A 15,675-nucleotide genomic window follows, 5' to 3' on the forward strand; every position below is an offset into this window, starting at 1 on the left:
ACCAGAAGCTTGGTACTCCCACTTGCAAGTGAATCCTCCAATTCTGATCACTTTTTATATTCAGGTGGACTTTTCAGAGTAGAGACTTAGAGGTGAGAGTCAGGACTGAGGCCGGTATCTCCTGAGCCCCTGGCCCTGATCCTGGACAAAAGGCAAGTAGGAGGGGGTTTAACCCCTTGATCTTATCTGTAGTGATGGACCCCCAGAAAACCAGAAGCAATGAAAGTTTAGTACTATTAGCCAAGAAATAGCCACTGAATTCACATTCGTACCACGAACTTCACGTGGCAGATTACAAACTCAGGCCATAAGACAATTAGAATTGATTCTAATTCTCCCTGGTATTTTCCACATCAGGGGACCTGTGGGATTGAGGGTGGCTCCAGGGAGACAGGATTAGGAACACAGGAGTGTGCTAGGGCTACAGTCACAGCAAACCACGACTATTCTATGCTGGCCAGCCTTCAACATTGCAAGTGAGAACTTCTGACCCCGCTTGGAAAACAGCAGGAGGCAAAGTTATCCTGAGCCACACCTTCCAGAAAGAGACAGACCAACAGAGAGAGAGAGAGAGAGAGAGAGAGAGAGAGAGAGAGAGAGAGAGAGAGAGAGAGAGAGAGAGAGAGGCTATTTATTGCCACAGCCTTGCTCTCTTACCAGCAAGTCTCATTCCACATCTCCTCTTCTTCTGATCTGCATCACTTTGAAGAGCTCACATTGATTGAGCCTTTTAATCCGTGCCAGGCCCCATGCTAAGTGATTTACATAGCCTAACTCACTCCACCCATTTCAAGTTCTAGGAGCAGAGAATGAGTGTTACCAGCCACATTTTACACTGAAAGAAACCCGTGAGGTAGAAAGGAATTCTATAACTTGGCAAGGAACTCCTTGCTCTTAATGCAGGTAATCTGGTTTCAGGGCCAGAATGATTAACTCCTGTCTCTCTTTGTATATTTCTATTTATGCAACTTACACACAAAGGTTCTAGCAGGCTTGCAGGAGGTCCAAGCCACAGCAAGAGAGAAACGCAAGTACAGATGAAATCGTGTTCTACAGCCTGAGAAATATAAATGCCTGCATGGAGGGAGGCATATTTTCCCATCTGAGTACAGCACCCTTATTTTCCTTTCTCTTTTGCTTCTTTCTTTCTTTCTTTCTTTCTTTCTTTCTTTCTTTTTATCTTTCCTTCTTTCTTTCTTTGTCAGTCCTGGGCCTTGAACTCAGGGCCCGGGCACTGTCCTTGGGCTTTCTCAAGGCTAGAACTCTACCATTTCTGGCTTTTTGCTATGTATGTGGTACCCAGGAATCGAACCCAAGTCTTCAGGCATGCTAGGCAAGCACTCTAGCACTAGGCTAAACTCTCAGCCCCTTGCTTATGTCTTTTTTATTATTCTTAAGTGGCTGTACAAAGAAGTTTCAGTTCAATGTGTCCATTTACGAGTCTACTGCACCTTCTTCAATGTCACTTCTGAAATTTTCCCAACCTAGCCTTCTCTTCTTTGTCATGGTACATTTTCTTTTTTATATTTTTTATTTTTTTATTTTTTTGCATTTTTTATTGTAATTAGTAAAAGGGTTACATAATATTTGCCAGATAGAAGGTGCATTAATTCACATACATTGATACCCTTTCACATGTCTTGGTACCCATTCCCCCCCCCCATCATGGTACATTTTCTTCCTCCCCCTCCCTGCTTTACTTCCTCCCTTCCTCCCTTCTTTCCTCTCTCCCTACTTCTTCCTTCCTTCCTTCCTTCCTTTCTCCCTCCCTCTCTTCCTCTTTCCTCCCTCCCTTCTTTCCTTCCTTCCTTCTTTCCTTCCTTCCTTCCGTCTTTTTTTGTTTTTGGCTGTTCCTGGGGCTTGAACTCAGGGTGCGTTTCAGTCCCAGAACATTTTTACCCAAGGCTGGTACTCCACCACTTTGAGCCATCACACCTCTGGTTCTGGTTTTCTGGTGGTGGACAGGAGATAAGACTTTTCTGCCACAGCTAGTTTCAAAGCATGATCCTCAGATCTCAGCCTCATGAGTAGTTAGTATTACAGGCAGGAGCCACCAGCACCCAGCTTCAGGTGTACATTAACGAATTAGATGTCTTTTCCAGCATTCTTGCGAACAGGAGATAAGGAGACACAGGGTTCAGTTAAGAGACATGGATTGAAAACCTCTAGTTTGGCCCCTTGCTGGCCCAGGAGCCCAGTGGGAATTTATAAATGTCCCCTTCCAATGGCTCTAACCCTTTTGATTTCCTGATCCCAACCCCACCTATGGCAGACCTGGGTGTGCAATTAGGAAGCAGTGGAAAGGAAGTCTTCAGCTCAGTTACACACATCTGCCTTCCTCCCTGGGACCTGACTTCCAGTGCCCTGCAAACTGGCTGGGTCTCTGGTTGGTAGGCCCTTGTGGACAAGTGCGTTAACACAGTTTTGGAGTTTTAGCTCCATAGCTCCCCTGCCACAGGTGAGATGTGGCTAACTCAGGCAGTTTCTGGAATGTTTTCAGAGGTCCTCCTCCACTCACCCTCCCAGACACCCCCTCCAGCCCCACCTTCAGGTACCCACATACTCATATGGCTGGACTGAGGTAGATGGAAACCATATATTTAATTTCCTCAGGCCCATTCCTTGAAATAAAAGGGGGGGGTCTGGAATCTGAGAGTATCTGTTGGTGTCCAGTGTTCATTTCTGAGCAGCTTGAAGCCTGGGAAATCAGATTCATTGCAGGAGAGGAGACACGTAAAGAAAAGAGCAAAACAAACCTAGGGCCAAGTATAAGGAAGTGTTCCAAAGTAAAACTTTGGTTTGAGAGAGTATTTGACTTAATTTGGCAGAAAAGGGGAGAAAAGTGGAGGACTGGCTCTCTGGGAAACACATCTGGGCTGGAAGTCTAGTTTTACCCCCATGGAGCCCCTCCTCAGTGGAACCCCCAGTGGCCCCCCCCCTCCCTGGCTTGTACCCAGGTCCCCACCGCCTCCGTCCTCCATCAGTTTGGTATGGGCTCAGTTTGGTCCTGTTTCAAGATCTCAGTAGCCAGGGCCTCCTTCCCTTGCAGATGCTGTGGGCCCAATTTTCCCCTCACCTCCTTCCCCAGCAAAAGCTGGCCTGGAAAGCTGTGCGGATCTGGTACTGAAAAGAGTGCAGACCCTGGGACCACCAGGCCTGAGCCCCAACCTTCTACTGTGGACCCCAGCCAGATAGAGAGGAGAGGAGCCTGGCCTTTTCCCTTTGCCCATGTTGAGTTTCTCCTGGAATGTTGGCAGCCTCTCCTTGGACTCCTCTCTTCTCTTCTCTTCTCTTCTTCTCTTCTCATCTCCTCTCTTCTCCCCTCCTCTCCTTTCCTCTCCTCTCTTCTCCTTTCTTCTCTTCTTGTTCTTCTCCTGCTCCTTCCAATGCCCACCAAATCTTGTGGACTTGTTCAAGCTGTAGTTTAAACTGGTGGAGGTTGAGTAGAGGCTCCATTTGTGCACAGGACAGGCTGGGAAGTCTCACCCACTGGCCAGCACCCCAGCTCTCCTACTACCTGAAGCCACTGCTTCCCTCTCTTCATCTAGTTCACAATCTTCAGGGGAAGCACTGGAGGGAGGTGAGAAAAGGAGAGGGAAGATGTGCTAAGCTGCAGAGGATCACCTGGGCCCAGGGGCTCCATTGCTACCAGCTTCTGTCTCCCCCATTCCTCTCTCCCTGCAGGTTGTATCCTGACCTAGTCCTGTGTGGTGTAGTGTGGTGTGGGTGGTCAGGTCCACCTTGTAATCCAAGGGATTCGGACAGTGATCTTTTATTACTTCTCTTTCCTAGTCTTTCTCAAGAGTCTAAAAAATAACAGTGAGGGGAAACAGAGTTGTGAATGAAATAAAAGAGCGAAAAGGAAAAAAATAAGACAAGCAATGAATGGAGAAAAAGAAAAATGAAAGCGAACAAGATTACTGTGAGTGTGTGTGTGTGTGTGTGTGTGTGTGTTGGAACTGTGGCTTGTTCAAATCCTGGAGCTCAAGTTCTGCTCTGGCTTAGCTTTTTCTCTCAAGGATAGCACTCTACCACTTGAGCCACAACTCCACTTCTGGCTTTTTGCTAGTTAATTGGAGATAAAATCTCACTGACTGAACCAGGAGCCTTAGATATTAGCCTGCCCCCCCCTCTGCTCTCTGCCACTTGTGAGGCTTGAACTCCAGGGGTGCTGTCCCTGAGCACAAGGCTAAGGCCCTACCTCTGGGCCTGGGCACTGTACTGGAGCTCTTCAGCTCAAGGCTATGGCCCTACCCCTGGAGCCACGGCACCACCTTCCATTTTCTAGTGGTCAATTGGAGATAAGAGTCTCACGGATTTTAGTGCTGGGGCTGGCTTTGAACTGTGACCCTCAGATCTCAGCCTTCTGAGTAGCTAGGATTACAGGCATGAGCCACCAGTAAGATGGCTCTAACTTCTGGAAGCACAACCTGGCATAAAATTGGCCCCTCCAAACCCCACTCATCTTCCTCAGGAACTGAGCACTTATGTGTGAGTCGGAGCAAAAGACTGAGTCACAGTCATTCCGACCAGCAGCTCCAATCAGACATAGCAGAACCCCAGTGGGGTACACTGCCTTCAGCTAAGCATTCTTAGCATCAGATCTGGTGGGCTTCTGCGCCCCTTTCTCAGGCTCTGATATGCTTGATGCGCTGTTCTGAGTCCCAACAATAAAAAGAGAAGCAGAGAAAGAGAGAAAATGGGGAGGGGGAGAAAGGCAAGGCTGAGATACCCTGGGGACCCCTGAACAGTTGACCCTAGAAGGCTAGAAGTGGGGCCAGGTTGGCCTACCGGAAGAGGAGAAAGCTGTGAGCAGGGGAGGAGAGGACTTAATGGGAAGTGGTGGTATATGTGGGTTCTTTCCTGAATATTCTTCCAAATCCTAATCCAATCTGATGTTGTTAGGCAAAGTACCTAGAAAGGTTGCATGTTGATCTTATTTCAGTAAAGTCTCCCGCTGTTCATGGCAAGGTAGATGAGAGCCAGCGCCTTGCAGCTATGGCCCCATCCGCGCCTCCCCTCCAGTTCACCTCCCCAGCTGGAGACTCAGCTCCCTTCCGCCCACAGCGCTCCGGCTACACCCTGTCCTCGCCTCTCTACACCTTCTCTCCCGGCAGTTCTTGGTCAAAGACAAATCAAGTTCAGCTTCCTGACGGGTGAATCAAGCCATCAGAGCAGTCACGACGGAGGGCGGGGGGACCCTGGAGAAGAGGAATGCGCCCAAGCCCCAGTGAACAGATGTGCGTGGGGCCCAGGATTCTGGTTGGCTCGGGCTGGAAAAGTGTGCCTTGTCCTTGCCGTTCACAGAATGCCATTATTTCCCAGGGACACACACACACACACACACACACACACACACACACACACACACACACACACACACATTAAAGAAATACATAGTTTTGTGGGATCGAAGTATCCGATTCTGGTGCAATTGGGAAAATGGAGAGAAGGAGGAGAAGGAGGAGGAGGAGGAGGAGGAAGGAGAGGGTGGCCCAGTCACGGTTGCCCATTCATGGCCATTCTGTTTAATTTCCCTTCCCTTCCCCCGTGTCCCCCAGCATAGAAGCGCACAGCTGCACCCCGCCTTCCGGATAACACACAACACTGCGTCCCTGCTCCCCAGATGCCCGCGGGACTCAAGGCCATGAAGCTGCCGTGGTGCCGCGGACGCGCGTGGAGTGAGGAAAGAGGGAGGGCTGATCCCAGACTGTGGAGTTACCATAAATCAGAATAAAATGCCACAAGATCACCCTGTCCCCGCTCCCGCAGGCGACTTGGCTCGCGGGACCCGGGAGCTCGCAGTTCGATTCGGAGGACCGGGGTCAGTCCTGGCCGCGGTGGTTAGCGCCTGGCTGGGTTTACAGACCCGGCCCGCGGCGCGGCTACGGGGCGAGGTGCGGAGCCACCCCCCCCCCGCCGCGCGATGTGACCCCACGCCGCCTGGGCACCGTACCCACGCGAGCTGGCATCCTGCGGCTCTCCCTGGAAACGACCGGGAGCCTCAACCCTGAGCGGCCGGCTCGTCTCCGCGGGGGACGCGGTCGGGGGCCCAGGCGGGGGCGGGGGACCCGAGGGGAGCCGTGGGGTCCATTTCTCGGCCGTGCGCCCTGGCAGCGTGGCGGCGCTCGCTCTGACTCGTCCTCGCCAGGCCATTTCTGATGTTTTCAATTTCAAGGGTTACCCCCACCCCCACCCCGGCTCGCCACACCTCCCCACGCACCCCGCGACGACACCTCCCGGGACTCGAGTCCGGTCGCTCGGGAGGGCCTGGGGACGCGGCTGGCTCTTCTCCCCGGCGACAGCGAGCGGGGCGCCCCAGAGCTCCGTGGTGGGGTCCCTGCTTCCCGGGCCACGCGGTTCAGGCCTTTGGCCTCGTCACCTAAATGCTCTGCTCCCTCCCACTCCTCCGGGGCCGAGTCCGCCCTCCTCCCGCCCGGTCCCCGAGGTCGCCGGGCCCCGGCCGCTGGTGCCGCGGGGTCCCGGCGGGCGCGCCCCGCCCCAGCGTCTCACCTGAGCAGGGCAGGTGCAGGGGCGGCGGGGGCGGAGGGTCGTCGGGCCGGCAGGGCGGCGGGAGGAAGCTGGGCGCCTGCGGCTGCCGGGTGGCTGGGGAGGCAGAAGAGGGGGGGACCGGGCTGGGGAGAGCGCCGTCAGCGGGTCCGAGCTCCGCCTCCCGATCACCACGTCCAGGAAACCCTGGAACTTTCCCCATTGTCTGTCGGAGGCGCTTCGCCGAAGGGATTGGTTCCCCACCCGGCCTCGATCGCGGAGAAGAGCGGGACTGGCCGGGGTGGGCGGCGGCCCGGGTTCCCGGCCCTCTGCGGAGGCACCCGCAGCCCGCCAGGCACGGTGGCGGGAGGGACGCGCCCGCGGGCTCCGCCACCGGGAAGCCGGACGGTGGCGGCGGGGACTTGGTGGAAAGGGGGGGCGGCGTCTGGACTTTTGGGGCTCCAGGCAAAGGGCTGGAGTTGGTTTATGTCAGGAGAGACTGCCTAGGAAGTCCCGCACCGGCTGCCCATCCGCCCACCCGGAACCGCGCGTCGGGAGGCTGAGGTCTGAGGATCTGGCTTCAAAGCCAGTCTGGACAAGCGTGGGGCTCTGATCTTCAATTAACCAGCCAAAAGCTGCAAGTGGAGCTGTGGCTCAGGTGGTAGAGCATCAGCCTGGAGTGCAAAAGCTAAGGGGCAGTGCCCATCCAGACCTGGAGTTCAAGCCGCAGTACAGGTGCACACGCACGCTCGCACGCGCACACACACACGCACACACACACGCTTTGCCAGCTACCTACAGATTCCTGTGTCCCACGTTTCCTGATGCCTGCTTCCTGCAGTACGCACCAGCCTTTAACCCCACCTCGGGTGAGAAACTGAGTCAGGCGCTCCCTAACCCTCTTTGCCCGAGTCTGCTGATTACCAAGTCCACGTTCCCCATTGGTGACCTTGGGGCGATGGGGCCGACCTTGGCCCCGTCACCTGTGCGGGCACTCCAGGCCTGGGGACGCGGCTGCGTTGGGAGTCACCACCTGCCCGCTGACTGAATCTCTGCGTACCCAGGCCCGTCCGGCCCGCAGCCACCTCCCGCCCCGCCTTTGCTGCTGGGTGATTAACGACCCCAGATAGTGTAAGGAATTCGACTTCTCAAGCTCAGCATTTTCAATTCCTTAATTTGTCCCTGGGTGACCGTTTAGGGCCCACAGCTGTAGATCACGTGGGGGCCGGCCAGGTAGGGCGAACAGCTGATTCAACACGGTGGAACTGGGGGGTGCTTTTGTTTTTAAAGGCGACTCCGAAAGTAGCCCCCGGGGAAGGCCAAGAAGGCAGCTAGCAGGCTGCGGGCCTCACCGGGTTGTCACCGCTCTTTTTATTTATAAACAGCAAAAGGGAGCAGATCGCAAAGCCCCTGGGGCTGGGGCAGGGGCGCGCGCAGGCTCCCCAGCTTCCGGACCGAGCTGGAGGTCGCTCTGGGTTTAGTCACTTTTCTACCAGGCTTCCCTTTCTTCTCCCATCCCCTCCTTTCCCCTCCCCTCCCCTCCCCTCTCCTCTCCTCTCTCCTCTCCTCTCTCTCCTCTCCTCTCTTCTTCCTTCCCACCTTCCTTCCTTCCTCCCCTCCCTCTGCCATGTCAGCACTGCTACTTAAACTCACAGCCTAGGAGCTCCCTCTGAGTTTTTTTTTTTTTTTTCTTTTGCCCAGGCTAGTGTTCTACCACTTGAGCCACAGCTCTACTTCTGGTGTGTGTTGTGTGTGTGTGTTCTGGTGCTCAGCTCTGTGCAGATTCTTAGATGCTTTGTCCTGGGCCGAAAGGGCATGTGCTGAGTGAGAAAGTGTTCTCGGCATGACATCACTGTGGACACCTTAGTGCCAGTTTGGACTAGAAATAAATGGGACACCATCAGGACATCTGCTCTTCCACCCTTGTGAGCCCTGACCATCTCATTTACAGAAGGGACAATGTGGGTGGCCAACCTAGCCCCTATGGTAATCCTAGCTACTCAGGAGCCTGAGATTTGATGATGGTGGTTGAAAAACATTTAGAGCAGACAAGGCTGGCAACCTCTTATCCCTAAGATCAAGCCTAGTATACACACACACATACACACACACACACACACACACACACACACACACAATTATCTCCTAACAATGTGGAGTTTGAAACATTCCAAGCTGTCCCAACAGTTACTACCATTTCTTTGGCAGTTCTGAATTTGTTTACGTTTTAAAAATTATCTTTAAGTAGTTGTACCAAGGGGTTTCAAGTCAGTGTGTCCGTTTAGGATAGTTGGGCACCTGAATCCGTATCACCCCTTCCATAGGTCTCCCCCCTCTCCCAGCCCAGCTGTGGCTTTAGGTGGAGTTGTAAACATATTCTCTCCCTAACTTCAGGTCAGCTCCTAAAGAAGCAGACAACTGTTCTGGAGGCAACACTTTTGAAATGCTTCCGAACGCTGAGGTGAGAGAGAAGGTTAGGAAATGGAGAATGGAGGGGAAGGGAGAGGGGACAGATGAATCCTTATCTCTGTTTTCCCGGTCCTTTAGGCAGACGTTTGCTTATAGTTGTTTTCCTGTGGTGAGTGGAATACTGGTAGACTCTTCCCCCCAGCTCGCCATCCATCCCTCACAAAGGATCGGGAGACACCTGCTGTAGTGTCAGCAGGCCTGACAGGGGTTCAGGTTGAATCCTCAGCCTCTGTGGGGGAAGAGGACAGGAGGAAGGGTTATAGGATCCACAGCTTGCTTTTTCTTTCCTTTTCTGGTACTGGGGTCTGAGCCCTATTCCTTAGCTTTTTCCAATTCAAGCCTGGAAATCTACAACTTGAGCCACATCTTCACTTCCCCTGACTTTTGCTGATTCATTGGAGATAAGACCCTCATGAGCTTTCTCGCCCAGGATGGCTTCTAACTGCAAACCTCAGATGGGAGCCTCCTTACTAGCTAGAATCTCATGAATTGTCAGCATTTTGGTACAGACTGGACTCCTTTCCCTCAAGTGCCTAAACTGTAATTTCTTAAAGTAATTCTATTTTATTATGATTCAATACTTGCTTTTCTTAAAACAAACCTCAAGTATGAAACTCTACTTGGCTGGAAGTGGGAACTGCAGTAACTGGCCTTTCTGTAGCTCATAACTCCAGAAAGAGCCCAAGCCACTATAGCCCCTCTCTGCAAATGCTGGCTAAGGGCTGGGCTGTGACCACAGGGCAAATCTCCTAGAGAGTGTGCAGGAATGTAAGGGGCAGGAGATGAAGTCAGCCCAAGGAGATTTGAGGCAGCATGAGTGTAATCTGAAAGGGAAGGAAAGATGGGAACAGTCATTCACTTTGGGGGGTGAGGTCGTGGCTTGGGTCTGGGCCTGGGCCTTGTCCCTGAGCTCTTCAGCCCAGCTCTCTACCACTTGAGCCACAGTGCCACTTCTGGTTTTCTGATGGTTTGTTGGAGATCAGAGTCTCACAGACTTTCCTGCCCAGGCTGGCTTTGAACCTCAGTCCTCAGATCTCAGCCTCCTGAGTAGCCAGGATACAGGCATGAACCCATGGATACCCTGCTTTTATTTACTTTTATTGAGTGACTCAGGTAGTGGTGAGTTTGGCAAACTCTACCAAGGGCTACAGAAATCTGAGCCCCTGGTAGGGAGATGAGAAAGGAAAGATTAAAAAAAAATCTGTAGTCTATGCATAGTTATTTGTTACATATATATCACACATACACATACAAAAACACACCTGGGATCAGAAAGGATATGCACAGTTCAATCATGCATTCACTCAACATTGTTTAAATGTGCTCCACAAACAGAAAATTGTGAGAGGCTGCTCATGGCAGCATAGATTCAAGGCAGGTTTGTGAGGCACAGTTCCGGGCAATCTGGGAGCCTGGTCTAATTTGAGCACACACACACACACATTTTGAGTCAGTGTCAGAGGTGGTAATGAGGCACAGGTAGAGTTCACACACATCCTCCTGTGTGTGTGCAGAAATGTGAAGAGGTCAGCTGCCGCTCCGGCTTCCAGACTTCTGCCTTTGGGCTAATTCTGAGACACAGTGTATCAAAATTCTTTTCAAGAATACTTTCTGTTCCCAGAGCCAGCTCTGTTCCTCTCAGTTCCCAATACAGAGCTAGGAGACCACAAGCCTACAATCAACCCAGTGTTTTTCGATGTATATGGCAGAGAGTAGGAAAGACTAATTTAAGGCTCTTTCTGGAATAAGATACTTGTACAGACAAATAAGTAAATGAGTGTGCAAATTCAGTTGTAGGAAAGTGATCACACCCTAAAAAAATAAAAAAGGACACACACACACAAAAATAGGGGTTTTCCCCAAGTCCAGAAATTTCAGGCTCCAACTATCAAGAGTTTCGGCTGGGTAGTTAAAGTGAAGAAACAGAAATTGCGCATTTGTTATTCAAAACATGTTTGGTAATATGCAAACATTCTGGAACGGCTAAATGGAGCTAATTTTCATAACATTACTTCATATACTTTTTTGTGTGTGATGAGAACACAAAGTATTCTCTCAATAATTAAACTGTATTGTTATTATAATGATGCACCCAGAGGGTACAGTTACACAAGTCAGGTAAAGAGTACATTTCTTTTTCTTTTCTTTCTTTTTTTCTTTCTCTCTTTCTTTCTTCCAGTCGTGGAGATTGAACTCAGGACCTGGGCACTGTCCTTGGACACTTTCTGCTTGAGGCTAGCGCTCTGTCACTTGAGACACAACACCACTTCCAGCTTTTTCTATGTATGTGGTACCAAGGAATCAAACCCAGAGCTTTGTGCATGCGAGGCAAGCACTCTACCACTAGGCTATGCTCCCAGCCCAAGAGTACATTTATTTTTGGACCATTTCACCACTTCCCTCACTCCCTCTCATTAACTTTTAAAAATAAGATACATTAACCACAGTCACCATGTCATACTATAGATCATTTATAATTATTCCTCCTAACTATACTAATTATAGTATCATGAGTTTCAAGAGTCAGTCAGCCTTTTCTTTCTTTTTTCTCCTTTGTTCCTTCCTTTTCTTCCCCCTTCTCTCCCCCTCCTTTCCTTCTTTCCTTCCCTCTCTGATTCCTTTCTTCCTTCTTTCTTCCCTCCTTCATTTTCTACCTCCCCTCCTCCTTTTCTTCCTTCTTTCCTCCCTTTTCTCTCTCCTTCCTATCTTCCTTCCTTCCTTCCCTCCTTCCTTCCTTCATTCCTTCCTTCCTTCCTTCCTTCCTTCCTTCCTGCCTGCCTGCCTGCCTGCCTTTTTTTGGATGCAGGGTCTTGCTAGGGTAGCCTGGGTTTCCTCTGAATTGATCCAGGGCCTGCCTTCCAAATGCGGGATTACAGACACATGCCTCCTCGCCTCCTCCTTTGGCCTTTTTTTTTTAAATTTTAAATTTTTATTATTTTTTGCGCCATCCTTTGGCTTTTCTCCCCTTTACAATCATTTCCATGTGCCCTCACTGAGGTATCTCTTCTCTTCGTGCCGACACTGTCCTGGGAATATGGGAACGCATCAACCCGTACCTGCCATGGTTAAAATCACGCGGCCTCTTCCAGCTGCTCACACAGAGCTGCTCACGGCAGAGCTGGCGAAGCCGGGATGCGCGCTGCCAAATTCTACCAGGCCCGGCCTGGGGGCTGGTGAAGGGCCTCGTGGAATGCCAGCCGAACGGCGAGCCGGCGCGGCTGGACCCCGGGCCGGTCGAATTCTCCAGGCAGGGGCGGGGAGGAGAGGACACTGAAACGGCAGACTTCCCTTCTGTGGTCCACGCTGCACAGAACCCCGTTCGCAGTCCATTCGACCCGGCTACCTCGAAGGAGGCGTGCAATCGAGAAAGCACTGCGGCTCCATCAAGCCGGATCGATTATGTTTATCTTAGTAGCGAAGCAGACAGATTCAGTTATTCTTCCCTGAGCACAGCTCGCGTTCCCTAGCCGGTCTTGGACGGCCAGAGGATCGTTTCAAGCTGCACGGTGACACAGGCATACATTTGAGGCTCCCGATCCTGATATTACTTAACCGGGCAGTTTCCACTCTGGGGGAGCCCTGGCCTCGAACTTGCCCGGCAATTCTCAGTGGGAGGCGGGGGGGGGGGCGGGCTGTGAGCGCCCCCGAGCTAGGAAAAGCGAGGTCCGTGGACACGATTGCAGGAAATCAGGGTGCCAAATGCATGCGACAGCCCTCTAGGCTTTCCCGGTCTGGCCGGAGAGCAGCCTCTTAAATCCTGCTCTCACGGCAATCCGCGGAGCCTCGCCTCGCCACCCCCCCCAGGAGGACACTCGACCCGCCTTTGCCCCACGCGGGAACCGCCGCCCCGATCTCTGGGTGGCTGGCCCGGGGCTCTGGGGGAGGGAAGCGGGGTGTGGGAAGCGGGTACCAGCGGGTCTGGGAAGCCAGTCCCCACGCGCAAGCGCGCAGCCGCGTCCACGCTGCGCCTCCCTCGCGCGTTTGGTGCGCCCCGGGGTCGTAGCCGGGTGTCCGCGTTCAGGCTCGGGGAAGCGGGTTTATTTCCATCCTGTCTAACGCAAGGACCAACGCGCTCTCTGTATGTGAGTTTGAAATGGGGGCTGCCCCTTTTCCTAAACCCCCAAACACACAACCTCTAGGGAAACGAGAGTCCCCCCCCCCCGCCGCTGGGGTGGGCGACCGTGGCAGGCGGGGCGGGGAGGGGGGCGTCCGGGTAGCGGGAAGGCCAGGCGCCCCCGGTGGAGCGCTGCGTCTCCTCCTGACCTTCCTCCTCCACAAACTCCCCGCTTCCTTCCCCGTGAGAGTCCCACTTCCTCGGACCGTGGGGAAAGCCGCTTCCCACAAACCCGGAGCCACAGCCGCAGCCGGGACGACTCGGGCCTCGGGCCTCGGGCTGCAGAGTCGCGGTCTGGCCCTGGGGCCCAGGGCGCCGCAGCTCGCTTAGCCCGAGTCTGGGGTCTGGGCTGCTGAGACGCCCAGGCCTCCAAACACGCAAACCCCAGGACCCCGGCGACCCTGCTCTGCGTGCTTCCCTCTCACGCGTTTTGATCACCGGACGGGAAGGTCTCTAGCGCCTTGGGCCGCAGCCCTGGCCGAGAAGGTCGCGTTAAGTCTCCCGGCTGGGCGGCGCCGGGAGCCGTCCAGGCTGGGGGTCCCGCTGTGCCACCTCGCCCTCGTGCCGGGTTCAGGGCAGGGGCCGGCGGCGCCAGCACGCTCGGCTTCGTCCTCCGTGCCGCCGAGGACGCGTGGACCCGCCAGCTTATCCAGATTTGGGCCAGGGAACGACTGGGAGAGAAGCAAGGAGCGCAGTCGCCGGCTTCAAGGGCATTTCTACGTGAGCTACGCTAGATTTTAATGGTAGGCCAGTGGCTAGAGCCCAGATTTCTCGGCTGGAGTTAGTGAGCAACTTCCCGGGATCCAAGCCCTCCTTTGCCTGCCTCGACTAACAAGGCTTCTTGGGGTCTTGGGAGGGAGCGGCTGGATCTCCAAGCCAGTGCCTAGTGGTGCAGGAGAATCCTGTGCTGGGAATCCACTCACCAAAACATCAAACCATCTACCCAGACATGCGGCCATTCATCCACCTATCATCATCCATCCCTACACCCATCCACCATCCATCCTTCCACCCGCCCCACCCATCCATCTATCCATCCACACCCATCCATCCCTCCATCCCTCCATGCATCCCTCCCTCTCTCCCTCCCTCCAGCTCTCTATGGAAGGTGGTAGTATCCCAGGGTCAGTTCTCTTCAGTGTGCTCCCACTGGGCCACCTCCTCAGCCATTTGCATTTAAAGACACAAAGGAAAACTTTGTGACCTCCTGTGCACTCACACACATTGTTTCCAGGCTAAGTGAGGAGTGTGTGTAAGGCTTAGTTCCTAAGCTACCTTCCCTCAAACTCAGATAAAGAAATCCATCAAAGGGAAAGAAAGTAGTAAAATCTACACTAGTAAGGTAGTGAATGAAAGTCACAAGGCTGCCCCCTGGTGATAGTTTTCCACAATAACATTTCTGGGCAACCTTAGGGTTGTTTCAGATACTTTTGGCGGTAACCTATCATCTGTGGGTAGAAAAGGTATCGAATCCAAAGAGTACTGCAAGAAAAGGAGAAATAGCTTCAAAAAATCCCCTACCCACAAACTCTCAGCATTTTTTCAATTTGTACTTTCAAAATGAAACTCAAAAAAAAAAAAAGACAAGGCCCCACCCATGGATTTTCTTCTCTCCTCCAGCCTTTCTTCCTCATTTCCTCTTTCTGAAACAATAGCTCCCACAGCTCAAGTCAGTCTGATGATTTAATTCTGAAGGCATGCACAGGCAAACCAGAGGCCAAGCCGCCAAAAGCAGCAGCAGCTGCTGCTGCTGCTGCCTCTTCCTCCTCCTCCTCCTCCTCCTCCTCCTCCTCCTCCTCCTCTTCTTCTTCTTCTTCTTCTTCTTCTTCTTCTTCTTCTTCTTCTTCTTCTTCTTCTTCTTCCTCTTCCTCTTCCTCCTCCTCCCCCTTCCTCCTTTTCCTCTGCCTCTTCCTCTTCTTCTCCTCTTCCTCTTCCTCCTCCTCCTCTTCTTCCTCCTTTCCTTCTCCTTTAGCTGTTTACTATTCAGGAAATTTGGTAATTATTTTTTTTTCTCTCTATGTAATGGTATTACTCTCTTCCTTTTGGTTTTAGATCTTCTATGGAGATGAAGGAACTAAATTCTGTTCCAGAAAGTTCTTTTTCTTCATGGCATCTGTGTCGCTGAACACCAGCCGAGGCTTTTCACAAGAAGAGTCCTCAAGTTTCTAGAAAGAACAGGAGCCCAGCAACAAGAAGAGACCTATGTTTCCTTAGACAGAGCAGAGAGACAATTCCACTTAGACTCTTGGGGTTCGGCATCTCACGCCACCAAAACACTACATATTTTCATAACAGGATTGAAAAGACACATGAAGAGGTAAAAAAAAGTTAACCAATTATTATTTTTTTGTTAAAAAAACTTAGTTTAGGATGGACACTGGTGGCTCATGCCTGTAACCCTAGCTTCTAAGGATGCTAAGCTCTGAGGAGCACAATTCGAAGTCAGTCCAGGGAGGAAAGTCCATGAGATTCTTATCTCCATTGACCATTTGAAAACTGGAAGTGGCGCTGTAGCCTGCTACCCTTGAGCAAAAAATCTCAGAGCCAACAGCCAGGCCCTGAGTTCAAGACACGAGACCAAAAAATAAGAACTTTGTTTAGAG

This window comes from Megascapheus bottae, chromosome 6, assembly GCF_031878675.1.
Source record: "Megascapheus bottae isolate mThoBot1 chromosome 6, mThoBot2.hap1, whole genome shotgun sequence".
Taxonomy (NCBI): domain Eukaryota; kingdom Metazoa; phylum Chordata; class Mammalia; order Rodentia; family Geomyidae; genus Megascapheus; species Megascapheus bottae.